Source organism: Eleutherodactylus coqui, chromosome 4, assembly GCF_035609145.1.
Source record: "Eleutherodactylus coqui strain aEleCoq1 chromosome 4, aEleCoq1.hap1, whole genome shotgun sequence".
NCBI lineage: Eukaryota > Metazoa > Chordata > Amphibia > Anura > Eleutherodactylidae > Eleutherodactylus > Eleutherodactylus coqui.
In genome coordinates this window covers 68,775,487-68,792,600 of record NC_089840.1, presented here as the reverse complement: position 1 = coordinate 68,792,600, position 17,114 = coordinate 68,775,487, and positions in this window count along the sequence as shown.

The window sequence follows — 17,114 nt, the reverse complement described above, 5'->3', positions numbered from 1 at the left end:
CATCTCTGGTGTAGTTTACAAACCTCTGCTGATTGTAAGAGAAATAATTCATCCAATCTACATTATTATTAACAGTGACAAAAGCAAATGAGGAATCAAAACCTGCTTTAACCTGATCTCTAGAATTAAATTAATCTCGCTCCCCCCTTGGCACTCCTATTACATCTATGTGTACATGTGGATCAAAGTTGCCACCTGGAGCGTCAACGTCTCTCTTAGCACGATGCAGTGTTAGATTCTCACCCTCAGTGTAGGCTTCATATTGCACATTTGATTGTATTAATTTGTTCTGAAACAGGGGGCTAGTGTACAGTAGTCAAAGGTGTGTGTTAGAGGAATTGTACCACATTATAGCATGTAAAGGATATGCAGGATCATTAGTTTTTTCAGTGCGAAGTGTGGATCCAAGTGGGTCCAAGTGGGCTTTCCTTTGAGCTTGACTGCAGTTGGGGTGGTGAACAGCATCTGGTAGGGACATTCAAACAGGGTTTCTCTCGGGCAGAAACACCACTCTTAAACTTTTCCACATAGACCCTGTCACCTGGTTTTAGATTGTGACACTCATCTGTAGGACCTGGGGAAAAGCAGAGTCTGCAGAATGCATTACTAACAATTCCTTGGAGAGGCCTATGACAAGATTAACAAGAAAATCATTCCCCAAATTCAGCTACTGTGGCATGTATCCTCCTAAGGAAAAGAAAAACTAATGAAAGACACTCAATTCAAAATTTACCCATTTTCTCTATTGCCTTTCGTATCTACTTTCCCACTACTCCGTGGATGGTAGGGTGTGTGAAAAGCCTGAAATATACCCAAAACAGACATGATGTGTTGCATTATTTCACCTGTGAAGTGTGTACCTTTGTTCGACTCAACCACTTCTGGTACCCCATATCTGCAGATTACCTCATTCATGAATTTCTGTGTGGTTATCTGCTCATTTACCTTAGTATCCGGGTGGGCCTCCAACCTGAAAAAGACTCGAGCAAAAACAAGCACATATTCATACTCCCCAACAGGTGTGAGCTGAATGTGGTCAAATTGGCAATCTCTGAAATGCGTAGAGTGGTCAAGGCAAGTGTTATATGGCCACCTTACTTCTGTCCGGACTCGCATATGGCAAAGATCATGCTAACTGGACAAATGATGCAGCAGCTACAGAGAACCCAGGTGTCACCCATTCTTGTTCAGTGTCGCCGTCATCGCTGCTTTCGATTCTGTATACCAGCTGGGCCATCATGGGGAACAGGGACCTCTGTAGGCAAGTTCTGTTGATTGTTCGCCATACGCCGTCCTGTGCTGTCGCTCCCGTATTTTAGCCCATCTGCTTTCCTTCCTCGTTGACTTGTAACTGTAAAGTCCTTGACATATCAAAGTCCAAAGTCTTATCAAAGTCCAAAGGTTTTATCAAAGTCCAAAGTTTTTATTAAAGTCCAAAGTTTTTATCACTGACTCATGCTGTCAGTATCTATTCTTCTTTCTTCCACGGCTTGAGGGCCACTGCCTTTGCTGTGTTGTCGGCGAGGGTGTCATATCTCGCTTCTCCGTTGTAGAAATCGGTGTGGATTCTCCATTGCCAGGTAGTAGTAGTAGGGTTTCCATGAGACTCTGCACCGCTGCACCATTCTTAATTGGCTGTCCTACTGAGATAACAAGCTGTCTGGCCTTCCATATTGGGCCATAATCATGAGCTATGCCAAATGCATTCCAGGAGTCAGTGTAAAAAGTTGCCGACTTACCTTCTACCACTCCACACGCCTCAGTGAGGGCCTCCGGTTCCGCTTCTTGCCCTGAGACATGCGGAGGCAGAGCTTCTGCGTTTAGGACATCTTGTTGTGTGACCTCTGCATATCTGGTTCGGAATCATCAATCCTCACCCTGATACCATCTACAAAAGAAAACTCAAAATATGCATCATTAACAGTGTGTACATCACTACAATAATGCTATTTAAAAAAATAGCTGATCCGCCATACTGAAATCACCTATGCCTCCCCTCCCCCCCAGGAATACCTGATTAAAAGAAGAGTAGCCGGATTCAAGGTATTACAACATTGGGAAGCCCAGAGCAATATTGGGGGAGGCATGGAAAGAGCACATTGTAGTCGGATCTAATAGGCCAGAGATAAGTGCTTGGGTTGCACTTGCATGAGTATGTTCTGGGTGTCATTTGGGGTGTGGACCACTAGGGGGTAGTCCAATACCAACTTAGAAGATTTGTCAACCATTGCCTGTACTGCTGCCACCGCACAAGCAGATGAGGGAGCTCCTCAAGTCACTGGATCCACCCTCATGGCTGTGGTTGTCCTTCGTGCTTTTGTGTCAATACTGTCATATAGGCGGCAGTATGAAACAAGGCCCAGAAAGGTGCGGAATTTGGCAACGGGTGTATGTACAGGTATGGCCTGCAGAACTTGGTTAGTCTTTGGAGGCCTCCAGGCCTTACAGCCTTCTGCAAGAGAAATTAACAGTGAAATTGTGGCCGGTTGGCAGTTTTTTTTTTTTTTCCAAAGCATCAGCACACAGCACCTAACATGTGTGGCTGACCCTTCACCCTTTTTTTTTTTTTTTTTTATCTAGGGGGATACTGTTTGACCCAGGGGTGTGTATCTGGGTCTCGTATATATTATCATGGTCGATACATTCAATTTTCCTATGTCTGTCTTGTGGGTGTCCCATAATTTGTCAGGAACCGTGGAAAGCTGAGTTTGAGACAGGAGGAAAGAACAAAAAACTTTTTCTTCTGGCTATCTATGATTCTTACCCCCTCCTTGGATAAGAGACGTGTTCTTGCATCATTTAGCTCTACCCCTCTGAGTGTGGCTAATCACTTACTTCCTTATTCCCTCATTCAATGTTTGGCAGTCCTTGGGTACACATCACAACTCAATAAAGATAAAGTCTTATGCACCACACCATTTACATTTTACAAATTACGGGTCAATCTGCCCCGTTCCTCCTGTGGATACCTGGCCTTATCTTTACCTGCTTGTTTCCTATTCCTTAGCTTCTCTACCGTCTCTTACTCCCTGTAGTTTATTTATTTATTTTTATATTGTCTGTGAATATACGTTACTTGTGCTGGGACTACAGGGCAAGTAACTTCCTCTTTTTAAGTCTCTCGCTTATGTGACAGCCCAGCGACAGGGAGAACGGCTAATTTTTACTTCTACAACAGTAGACAGTTGTTGTCCCAGACTTCCGGCGACTGGGCAGATGCAGTCTTAGATGCCGGGCATCTCCATCTGATTGGTTATGTACTGCAATTCTCTCTATTCACTAAAATGGTGTCTTTGTGTATTAATACAGACGCCATTGGAGCCCACCTTCACTTCCTCTTTTTAAGTCTCTTAGGGAAATTCTAACGTCTAATGCATAAATCACATATATTATGTTGTAACTACTGTCACAGCGGTGACCACCTAACATTGTATGTGGTTACAATTGAATTGGGGACTGCTAACATGTACGCTGTTGGGGACTTGGCAAACATAGATGTATTTTCTTGTGGGCATGGTGGGGCTACGCAGTCTGTATTCTTAAGAGCCCCCTCAGGATGTGAGTGGCATATAACTTTTTACATTTATGACGGGCGTATGACAAAGATTAGATTCCATAACAAGACATACTAGTAGTTTCAACATCCAATATTAGTTAAATAACTAACAAATGTTACAGCACAAGAATTGCTCCGCTTCTATTAAGAGTTCCACTTCCTCTTTTTAAATGAAGTTAGTAGCCTTTTTTTTTTTTTTTTTTCCTTCTCCAAACACACTTACGGGCATAAGCCTATACTTCTATGCTATTATTAACGTTTAACAATTCAAAGGCAACACAGTCTAGTAGTCTGTCTTTTACTAGAAGGGATCCAATAATGCAACCTAACCTATAAAGTCCAAACCCACAGCGCGCCGCTGTGTACGGTGCATTATCTTGGCTACAACCCAGCCAATGCATTCTCATTGCTAACACTCCCTTCTTACAGTTTAGCAGGACTGATACTAATTCTATATAACAACTCAGCAGGATTAGCTCTACACAACAGACAAGCACACTAACTTTATATAAAGGACAGGTAGGACACACAGAAAGATTGCTTGATTAATCAATGATAACTTGACTCTCCACCCCTTCCACACTTTCCTGGAGGGTGTAATAATGTTTGTTGCCTTTCAATTTCAATCATGGCTGCCAGATTCATGATTATAAAAGTCTCCTCAGACGCCGGACACAATATGCCCCGCCCTAGAGTCTCTAGCATTTCTGTCGCTACACAGTTTATCAATCTACCCTTAGACGTGGGCATTTAAACAATAAACAAATATTTGTGGACCACCATCCTCAAACAGTGGACCGTAACCACAGCGGTGGGCAGGGTAGGAATTATTCTGACCCATCCGAGGGTACTTTTCGTCAATAACAATCCTTTTTTGCAATTTGGGCAAGATATGTGTGGTATTCTCATACCACAGACAAACAGACAAATAGACGGAGCGCCAGTACGGCTGGCTTAGTCTAAACTGCCCCTCGGGATACTGTCTGGCAGGCCCCCCTCCTAGGTCTCTTACCAGACTCTAACGGAGCTGCGTTGCCTGTCCAGACGTTTGACCGTTTCCTGACTCTAAGGCTTTAGACTCCAAACCTGACCAGAGCAGGACCACCTAGTCAAACTACCCCGACAGGCCCCCCTGACTCTAAGGTTTTAGACTCCAAACCTGACCCGAGCAGGGGGCCCCTGCGGGGACTTCCTCTCCCTCAAAGCAATTCACTGACCTTGCCAACCGACCAGTACTCTCAAAACGACAGGCATGTAAACATTCCTTTATATCTTATGACAGGTTCTTATCGAGTGATCGAGACTTAAAGAAGTACCTGTCGATCAGGTCCAAATCATTCGGCCTTGACACAGCACATAGGCGAGCCTGAACTTAGCCACACAGGTATAGATAATTAATTTATCTCACCGTGTTCTGATGATATTTTGGGCCCACCAAGTCCAAGGTCACATATGTCCGTGTCTTCTGTCCGAATTCTATGGAACCTGTCGATCACTCCCCGTACGGGCCACCAGCTGTCGTAGAATTCCTTTGCGGAATCACGGCTTACTCAATTCGGAATGTTTACAGCCCTCCATATTAATTCTGAATTGATAATGCGCATAAGAAGTTTTTCACACTGACACGAGGTTCAGCATGCATAGCTTCCTCAATTCTAACTTTAATGATCGGCGTGTAGCCTATTTTAAGAGTTTAACAAATCCGCCCATCTGGGCAGGTCAAAGATTACATAGATACAACGTATTGTTTAATTATTGGATAAGCATCTTGCAATTCTTCCATCCTCCGGTCATCTGTGATTGGCCATCAGGTGGTGGATGAAATGAGTGGGTTGTCTTGGAGCCACGTGGGGTTCCTTCGATATGATTGGATGTTACATCATGAACTATAAATTGCACAAACCTCCCATGTTATTTGCATACGTTTCCAGTAAAATTGCTTGGGTAATTTCTGCGGTTGTCCATGTCTGGGTTACTGTCCTCCAAAATTGCAAACAGATGGAAAATGTAACGTGTTTATACTATATATTATCTTGTCAGCGTTTTGAGAACAGAAGTTTCATGTTGGCTTCCCCATGTCAGCGGAGTTATGAGAAAACAGATACTTCATTGCCTAATAGTATTGTGTAATTGTAAGAATATTGTATTTATAGCAAGCCAGAAGCAAATATGTGTATAGAATGTTAAATTGACAACTGTCTACTGCCAAGGCCCACCGATCCAAAATATAGAAATACTGGACTTCCACCACACTACAACATTACGTGGTTTCTCTTGCTGGGAACAATCACATTTTGCTCTACTGGCTAACACAGTACCAAACCTTTGTTTTCATTATGCATCATTACCAAGCATGCATGGACTCCGAGGTACCAGCGGGTTGCAACCTTTTCCGGCTGAGCACCGGGTAAGTCCTATTTTATTTTATTATAATTTATTTCATCCTCATATTCCTTAATAAACATGTTAACATCAAGGCGCTGCCTCACTCACTCTGCTATCTTAATCAAGGTGGAGGGAGTTATGAACAGTTCCATATATCAGTCCATTTTGGCACAAAACCTTCAGGCCTCTGCTAAGAAGCTGAAGATGAAGAGGAATTTCATGACAACGACCCAAAGTAGACCTCCAAATCAGCAAAAGAATGGCTTCATTAGAAGAAGATCAGTTTTGGAATGGCCCGACTGGAGCCCAGACCTGAATCCCTGTGGGTTGACCTGAAGAGGGTGTGACACACCAGATGTCCTTGCAATCTGACAGATGAGGAGTACCTTTGCAAGGAAGAGTGGGCGAAAATTGCCAAGTCAAGATGTGCCATGCTGATAGACACCTACCCAAAAAGACTGAATGCTGTCATACAGTCAAAGGGTACATCAACAAATGTACATAAAACATTTGTGTCCCAGTTAATGTTGTGACAGGGCAAGTAGAGAGATGGGTTTCACCGCATTGATAATGTGTAATGCTAGGAAACTATATGCATATAAAGCAATATAAACTAATTTGAAGGGGTTGGGTCGCCCGAAGGTAACATTTGTAATGCCGGCATTTGCACTCAGCAAAGTGTTAGGCATGTTTCCAAGTAACTATTGCATATGTTTCAGTGCTATGAAGCTTACCATTTAGAAGTACATCCACTCTGCATGTTTGCTTTAGTCCCCAATAATGGTGCCACAGTACTTCCAAGTACGGCCAACAAGGTCATCTGTGATTAGTAATGTGCATGCGCACACAATAGGGCACAGCTGCAAGCTCTGCATTTCCAACCTGGGCGGTGACCACTACATTACTAGTGACGTAGCATTCACTGCTCAGGCCAGAAATAAAATCCCTGGAAAATACATGATGTTGGTGGAAATGTCAAAACCACCCTGCCATGGGTCACGTGATCAGTATTGGAATCAATGAAGCGGAAAAAAATGGAAAATCAGGATGCATGAAGGTATTGGTGGCAGCAGAGAGAAAGTTACTTTCGTCTAAAATATATTTTAATGATAAAATCCCTTATGCATTGTTTTTGTTTTTTTTTCGCAACTGCATAATTCAAGTACAGGAGGAGCAAGTAGTCTATATTAGTCTCAATCTGCTATAAAAATGAGTTTGTGGAAGACAGTTTCAAGTAACAGGTCAAATACCATACCAGGATTGAGCACAGCAACAAGACTTGATGTAGTTATACTGCATCAATAGGGTCAAAGATTTAAAAGCAGCCGGAGTTTCAGGACGTGTTGTTTAGAAGAAGAAGCACAAAGAAACTGGCAATATTGAGGGATATAAATGCAGTGGCCAGCCAAAGAAACTTAGTGTAGCAGATGAAAAACACATAATGCTTACTTTCTTTCAAAATTGGAAGATGTCTTGCAGTGCTATCAGCTCAGAACTGGCAGAAAGCATTGGAATCCAGGTACACCCACTGTTCAGAAAAGTCTGGCCAGAAGTGGTCTTCATGGAAGAATTACAGCCAAAAAGCCATACCTTCAACACAGAAACAAGGCCAAACAATTCAACTATGCATGAAAACATAGGAACTGGGATGCAGAAAGGCAGTATAAAATAACATGGACTAATTATGTAGTCTAATAGGAGCAGAACTAAAAATGTACCCTATGGTATAGCTCCTCCTTTGTAGCAGGGTCCATTAGATACAATGAGCAGTAAGACAAAAAGGTACTTCTCATGGCCATCTCTATGACCATATCTTTGATGTAGAAACAAAGGCAAGTGACTTAACTATGAACAAAAACGTAGGAACTTGGGTGCAGAAAAATAGCAGCAGGTGCTCTGGACCAATGAGCCATCATTTGAAATATTTGGCTGCAACAGAAGTCAGTTTATTTGCTGAAGGGCGGTACAATAAAAAGTGTCTGCAGGCAATGGTGAAGCATGGTAGGGGTTCTTTGCAAATTTGTGACTGCATTTCAGCAAATGGGGTTGGGGGTTTGGTCAGGATTAACAATGTCCTTGATGCTTGGAAAAACAGGAAGGCATCGAATTGGCTCCACATTTTTTATTGCAGCAGGATGACAACCCCAAATATACAGCCAATGTCATTAAGAACTATCTTCAGTGTAAAGAAGGATAAGGAGAACTGATGATATGGCCCAACAGATCTCTGATTTCAACATCATTGAGTCTACTGAAGCACAGATGCACCCACCAGTCGTCCCAGTGACTAACGCTCCTATGATTTCACACAGGAGCAATTATTCGTTGAGTGAATGGAGATAGAGAGTCTCTATTAAGTCTCTGTTAAGTGTGACATCAAGGCTATGGTGGGGGCTGTTTTTTTTTTATGTGCAGAATAGTATATAAGACTGTGCTATTCTATTCATTAAAAGCAATCCTGATGGAATAGAACATAAGTGATGCCAACTAACAGCACAAAAATAGACATTAACAAAAATGTTCCTGCATATTTTTTATGAAAATTATGAGACACAACAGCATAAAGAGAAATGCCAAAGTGATTATGATGTAATAAGGTTATAAGTAAACAGAGATGAAGAAATCTCAGCAGACGTTAGACGCTAGAGCTCCAGATGGTTTTATATTTCCGAGATATCTCTCTGTCTTTATGGTTTGTAAGTTCTGAAATATTTATTAAAACATTTGAATAAACACTCAATATTAAAAAATGAAGTTTCCAAAGACTTGATGGAAATCACTCTGATTAGTGTTAATCTCAAACCTAGTATATTTAAATCTTTTAAATTGAATTCACTGTGATTTGCTTTCATTTTGTTTGTGAAGAAAGCCTACTAGTGATAGGAGAATAGTGCTATACAGACAGTAGCTATTCACAGAGTTGCCTTGATAGACCACAAGAATAAGCATTCAAGAGAGGCCCACACTGAACCGCTGTTACTAAACAAAGTAGACAAAGCAATGCAAATAATGATGTCTTCTAAATAAGCAAGTATAAACTGGAATAAAAGTTGGTTGCTGACATATTGTTATGCAAAGTCACAACTGATGCACTTATGTACAATCAAAGAAGCTTCATGCAAGCTGCAAGTGTCAATACTAAACATTACTGGGACCAACTGCTTGTATTCTCGAACATTGAAATAATCCAAGCAGGATACAGTAGGAGAAACCATCAGATGCAGGAGCAACCAGCTTGGATGAATGGTAACTGGTACATTTATGTATTGGTCCAGTCAATTAGAATAAGGAGTTCATCCCAAAATGCATTATTGTATGGACTTTTTCTTTAATAAATTCCCCATTCTTCCAAGCTACTAGTGATGGCACCTGATATTTTTTCCCATTGCACTTTTCCCAGAATAGATTGTTTGCCAGTTTCCAGAAGGGCAACTCTGAGTAACTATAGAACAATTGACCTCTTCTACGAAAATAAATAGACCAAAACAATGGGACATAACTCTAGGAAGGATTGAAATAAGTGCTGATATCTTCTCATTACTTGTGTTCGTGAACCACGAGAGTCTAACCCTGTTTTGGTTCTATACCTGGAAAGATCTGTGAACAAATTAAGCAGCATGTATGCAAGCACTTGGATGAGAATGGAGTAATTATGCAGAGCCAGCATTAGTTTGTAACAAACACGTCATGCCAGATGAATCTAATTTCCTTCCATGACAGAATCACCGACTGGGTTGACCAGGATAATGCAGTGGATATAGTATATCTTGACTTTAGTAAATCATTTCACAAAGCATCTCATGCCATACTTATTGAAAAAATGACCAAATATGGGATTGACAAGGCAACTGTTAGGTGGATTTACAAATGGTTGAGTGATCATACTCAAAGAGTGGTCATAAATGGCTGCACATCCAAGTGGAAGAATTTATCAAGTGGGGTACCACAAGACTCTGTCCTGGGCCAGATGTAGTTCAACATTTTTATAAATTACCTAGATGAGGGAAATGAGGAAAAACTGATCATATGTGCCAGTGACACAAAAATAGGAGGCACAGCTAACATTAGAAAAGAGAGAAAAAAGATTCAAAAATATTTAGAGAAGCTGAAACAGTGGGCAGCAGTTAATACAATGGTTTTTAACAAAAAGAAATGCAAAGTCCTAGATTTGGGCAATCAAAATGAAAAACAAAAAAACAAAAAACAACACATATAGCATTGGAGAGATTGGGCTACGAATCAGCAGATATGAAACAGACTTGAGTATACTAGTACTTTACAGACTGAATATGAGTCAACAGTGTGATGCTATTGCAAAAAAGGCAAACATAATTCTAGGATGTGTTAAGAGAAGCATATAATCTACATCATCTGAGATAATTATTGACCTCTACTCTACTTTGGTCAGACCTCACCTGGAATACTGTGTCCAGTTCTGGCCACCTCAATTTAAAAATACATCAAGAAATTGGAGCAAGTTCAGAGAAGAACTACCAGGATGGTGAGCAATCTGCAAAACATGTCCAAAACATATGTTATGTGGAACGGTTAAAGGATTGAGGAAAGTTTAGCTTTCAAAAAAATAAGGCTGAGAGAAGACTTAATAGCTTTCTACAAATATCTGAAGAACTGTCACAGTGCAGAGGGATCAGCCCTATTCTCAGTTGCACAAGGATAGACTAGAAGCAATGGGATGAAACTGAAAGGGAGGAGACACAGATTAGATATTAAAGAAAATGTTTTGACAGTGAGAATGATCAATGAGTGGAACAAGTTGCCATGGGAGGTGGTGAGTTCTCCTGTAATGGAATTCTTCAAAACAAAGTCTGGACAGACATCTGTCTGGGATGATTTAGTGATCCTACATTGAGCAGGGGGTTGGACATGATGACCCTGGAGGTCCCTTTCCAACTTTATGATTGCAGCCTGAAACTAAGTGCAACTTCTTTACCTCAAGGTAACCACTAACATAGAAATCATATTTTTATTATCAAAGGTGTCTACAGTCTTTGATACATTTTTTTAATAACTTGATGAGTCCTGTGGGATAATAGACAAACATCCTTGTGCCCAAACTTACAGCTTATGCTAAAAATGTAATTAACAAAACACTGTGTTTAGCTCTAAAAATGTAATCCACATTAGACTGTGACTGAAAATCCACTCCATCATAACAGAAAGCGTTGCCTAAAATATATATACTGGCAAATTAAAGGTACTTAGAAATGAAAAGACAAATAGGCACAGGATTAGAAAGCCCACATAGTGTTTTGATATCGAGTATTGCAGTCAATGGCCATTGAAAATTTGAAAAGAAGATTACTAGAGTTAGACAGACATTATTTTAAAATGCTATTTTCCTCCTGTGCTTCACAGTTTACAGCACTAAAACGCCCAGAAGTTTATGGATTAAAAGCCTGCTTTTTAAAATAGAGATCAGGAAATGAAATTATAGATATGGAATTTGACATAGAAAATGAGACCACAGAAAAATTTGAATCTTTTAACAATACATGCTATACTCTATTATACTTTTATGTCGTTGGCTTTGCTTTTATCAGCAAAAGAGAAAAACCCCAAATCCCCAAGATTACAACATTTATATTGTCGAATTCAACTTTTATTACATATAAGCCACTTGTAAATGTTACATGTAATTGTTAGATCAATATCACAGAGGGTCTGTGTTTTTCTAAGGGCTCTATTTACAGATGGTATTGTACTAGGCAAATTGGTTAGTGAACTAAAACTTGTACCATGACCTACTTAAGCAAGTACAGGTGCAAAAGACCTATTTTAATATATTTATAGAGGAAATCAAGTTCAAACAAACTAATAAGAATACTACAGGGGGACAAATGCGTGAAAGTAATTCTGTTACCCCCTATATTCAGTAAAATCCTAGGTTGCTGTCGAAGCAGCAGACAAAAACAAGCCAAGAATTCAGAGTTGCCTAGAAGGCATCTAGGTCAGCAATCTAGGTCAGCAGCTACATGTAAATGTCACAAGGAAAGCTAGATTTGTGATGGAACAGAATATATGACAAGGAGGTAATTGACACAGGATGCCATAGAGGAGCAAGGAAAATATGCTATAGAGTATTAAGAGGTGAAGAGGTATATACGTAAAGTAAACCTCCTGGCAGGGTAAGGTATAAAAAACAATATAAAAAATGCTATGAAAGGAGGAATGTGGCTAGAGGCGCATGGCATAAGAAGCCTAGAGACCCCCTGACTGCTCATATGGCTATAAACCAGCACATATCGGCAGCAGTCACCCACTATTCACAGCCAGCTACTTACCGCCTGCCCTCCTGGTAGTGTTGGCGTTTGAACCGCAATGGTCAATGGCAGAAATAAGAAGAACCCTATGCAGCTCAGCCGCTTCTTCCTAGCAAGTGAGGGGATGCAAGATTGCGCTGACCAGTGCCAGCAGCAGGTGGCTTCCACTTCTAACAAGGTCTTTCTTAGCCACTCTCCAGCAGTAAGTGAGACTTCTGCTTCTGTTCCCCCTGACACCATGCTAGTGGTGACCTCTGCAGCCAGTAGCCCTCTATCCATGTCAGAATTAACTGACACCGCTATAAATGAAGCTACATGGGAGCCCTCTGATGAGGATGCCATTGGCAGTCCCATTGTGCTAACTCATTCACTGCCTCCCACTCCTCACTCATTACAAAGGGATAGAGAAGCAGCTGATGCAACTACCCCTCCAAAGCATATCTATATGCAACCTAATTCCGATGCACCTATAACCAAAGCAAATATACTATTCATAGACCTTAGGGTGCGTTCACACGAGCGTAGGCGTATTTACGTTCGCACGAGCGCAACGTATAATCGCCGGAGAGAACGTTTTTCGCTGATCACGACCAGAGCTAGAAATCGTATTTTCGTTTGTTCCTACTTTGCAAACTATCTTTTCGGCCATCGAATATGCGTTGGCACGTATTTCGGTCGCATATGTTCCGTTTTTTTTTCGGGTTGCCGTTTTTACGCGGCGTAAAATCGCCCATGTGAACAAATACATTCGAAACCATTGCCTCAGATGGTCACGTATATACGTTTGGTCGCAAAAACGCGCCGTTTATGCGCTCGTGTGAACGCACCCTTAAGCTAGCAATACAAAAAACATACAATATGCCTTTTTGTAACTACAAATTACAGCTATTGGTGATCATACTTCCCATGTTAAGAACAAAATGTCTGAGATGACATCTACCCATAACAAACTTGTTGATATACCCAACTCTATAGAGGATGATCTGGAAGCCATAAAAATTATTAATGGCTGACATTGAGAATAACTCCAGAAGAAACAATAAAAACGAAGAGCTTAAAGATTTCCTTACTGACTACCTCACTGCTCTACTGCCAGAGGAATCTCAACATGACCTTAGATTGGATTGAGTGCACAGACTTCCTAAGTCTAAATCACTCCTTACTTCCTTATAAAAGATAGAATTATGGAAACCGCCAGACTCCCTTACATAACCACAGACCGATTCAAAAATATCATGCTTTTTGGTGATTTATCTGCCACAACACTCCTGCACAGGAGAGCATTTGCGCCAAGTACCAAGGCAGTACGGAAAAGCTGCATTACATATAAAGGGGGCTTTCTTGTGTAGCTTATAATCACCAAAAATGGGACCAAGTTCTCTGCACACTCGTTGAAAGAGGCCCTACAACTATGCAGAGAATGGAATCTCATCCTCCAATACACAACTGGATTAAGTGGGAAGAGGAGCTCCCCTTCTGCCTGTGAAGAGTGGTCTAGAGGTGTATATGGTAAACACAGACCTAAATAACTTCCACTCCATTCTCTATTACATGGAGGATTGATGCCTGGCTGCCTTTTCTGCCACTACTGGGCTGATTACCTTTAATATTGTCATGTTTAGCACAACATTTTTCTGGAATCTGAAATCCAATTCCGCCACCAAACTCTGGTAACGATTGTAACATTGACCTTTAATTTGTTTGTGTTCCTAGCCTGTTTTACATGGCTTATGGTTTGTTTTAATATTGTTGCATTGCTTAATTGTAGAATGGTGGATTTTGGTACACATGTCTCAGCCCTAAGGAGGCTGGAAGATGCCTTGTGGTGATTCTGGGCCTCTGCATGTTCTCATCTAGGTTCTCTCTCAGTCTAATCAGATCTTGACATATATTCATACTGGTATTTACGATTACCTCCATTAATGCTAAGGGGTTAAATTCACCCTAAGATCAATGCTATGGAAAGAAGCCCATTTGACGAACGCTGACATCTCGTGTGTGCAAGAAACACATCTAATTAAGGAAGATGCTTTCAGATTAAACTATAGACAATTTCCACACATCTTTTCAGCTTCAGCATGCACACATGACTGCAGCTGTTAAGGACATGATGGCTTTTTCCTTTGGAAAAGTGATTATGATGAGAGAGGAAGGTATGTTATTCTGGTCTGTTCCATTAACAATACAGCCTACACTATAGCCTTGCTGTACATGCCTAAGTCTAGACACCATGAATTAGGTGGGCTCCCTAACATTAGTAGGTGACTTTAATAAAATTCTCTGGTGCTCCATGAAATCTTTTTCTACCAACCCTAACTACCCTTCCTCTTTTCGATAGTAATGATTTATTTGATATTTGCCACCTCCAACACCCATCTTATTGCAATTATATTTTTTTCTCACACCCCCACAAGATGTACAGTAGAATTTATTTTATCTTAGTGTATAAAAATATTCCTAGTAATATCACTTCTACCACCATAGGTACCATATCGTGGTTAGATCATGCCCCTATAATGATGTCAATTCAGGAACAGTTTAATCAATCACCTAATAAAATTTGATGCCTCATCAACTATATACTGCATCATCGAAAATAATCCCCTCATTTACTAAAATCATTATCAGACTTTTTTGAACATAAAGATAATGGGGAGTTTTTTTGCTCTACCTGGTATGCACATAAGCCTTTATAAGAGGCCACTTTCTAAAACAAGCATCCTATGACAAGAAACGCAAAAAAACACAGGCTAGAACTGCAAACACAACTGTGCTTACTGCATAGACAAAATGAATTATCTTACTCCGCAGGGAGAGCTAAAGAGATAGTCGCTGTACACCAACAACTTCAAGAACTCCAGGTCTATCACCATGACCTGGATTTAAGAAAATTGAGACTGACCTATTACTGGCATGGCAACAAAGCAGGAGCCTTGCTAGCAAAACAAGCTAAATCACGATCATCTAAACTTCACATACCCATTATCGGTAACTCCTAAAACAATGTTTTTTTTATCATATTTCTTTTGATTAGAAGGTTTTTCCCAACATACCAAGAGCAACAAAGCACACAATCTACATATATATGCATTGAACTATGTTGTTCAGGTAATAACTTCAGGTTCCATACAGTCGATTTGCTTGACATAGTTCTCCACAAATTTGTAATCAAAAAGTTAAGTATCATGTAATAACTTGTAACTAAAATAAAGATACTAATTAGTTGAACCTTCTATTTTGTCTAAGGAAAGCAAGAATAGAGACAGTAAGGCCCAATGCCTACGACCGTATTTGCACTGCGGGGTCCAGAGCAAGCGTTCGCCTCCGAATCCTGCAGCAAATACTCCCCATAGGACATGCAAGGAAAATGTTTTTTCATGCCCACAAGCAGAAATCAACTGCGATTTTCCATTTGCAGGGGAAAATCACAGCATGTCCTATTCTAGTGCGAGGCTCGCACTGATGGCTTACATTGCAGTCAATGGTAGCCGTCCATCCTGCAGCGAGTTGTGTCGGATCCGCGTCATCGCTGGCGCAACTCTCTGCACTGTGCATGTGCAGTGGCTTACCAGCTGGCACATCAGCAGAGCAGAGAGAGAAGAGAACTTACAGGTAAGCGGGGGGTCACTGCCGGGGCACAGGGTCTGATTCTGCTGTGAAATTTTGTAGTCGGAATTCGACCCAGCTGTGAGCAAGAAGCCTAAGAAAAGCATGCAAGCCTATATTACTCCAACACATAAAGGGTCCCAATACTTCATTCTAATTGGATACATAGCCACTAATTGATGGTTTTTAATACATTGATGTATTATGTGTACTTGATAACCATAAATCCCATTTATTAAAAAAATGAAGATTTATTATCATAGGAGGATGCAATCATAGATTCATACCAGCGGTTGTAATGCATGCCGCTATGATTTCTTTTAATGTGGGGACTTTATCAGCTTTCCAGTATTTAGCAATCTTGGTTTTGGTTACCAGAATGAAGTGTAGAATGACTGTTTGACATTTTTTTGGATAATTTTCTATGTTTAAAGCTAATAGAGCCAGAGGGGCCTTTATAATTATTGGGAAGCTGCAGATGTTCGAGAACAATTTTCCTATTTTCTTTTCAAAATTTTTTAGTATTGGGGGACAGTCACACCATATATGAATGATAGTGCCCACTAATGAGCATCTCCAACATTAGCTAGAAGTATTGTAGAAAGAGGCTAGCTTAGAAGGAGTATAATACCAATGATATAATATTTTTCTATTCAGTTGTAAGTGAGATGTACATTTAGATATGGACCTCATTATCGAAAAGGACATAGACCAATCTTGGTAGGAATAGCTCATGCAAGTCTTTTTCCCATTTTGATTTAGATGATGAGATATATCATCTGGATAGGAGTTTAGTAGCATTTTGTAACAATAAGATATACCTCCTTTACGTAACACATTACATGTAGGCCAACTCTGGAGTTGAAGAATAGATTGCAAAGTGGAATTTCAAAAAGGGGCCAAAGCATGACTTATTTTCAGATATTTGTAAAAATCCTGTTTGTTTAGTAATTTTTTTTAGATACAGTACAAAATTCCATCATGATTAGAGATGAGCGAACGTACTCGTCCGAGCTTGAAACTCGTTCGAGTATTAGCGTGTTCGAGATGCTCGTTACTCGTAACAAGCACCACGCGATGTTCGGGTTACTTTCACTTTCATCTCTGAGACGTTAGCGCGCTTTTCTGGCCAATTGAAAGACAGGGAAGGCATTACAACTTCCCCCTGCGACGTTCAAGCCCTATACCACCCCCCTGCAGTGAGTGGCTGGGAAGATCAGGTGTCACCCGAGTATATAAATCGGCCCCTCCCGCGGCTCTCCACAGATACGTTCTGACATAGAGGA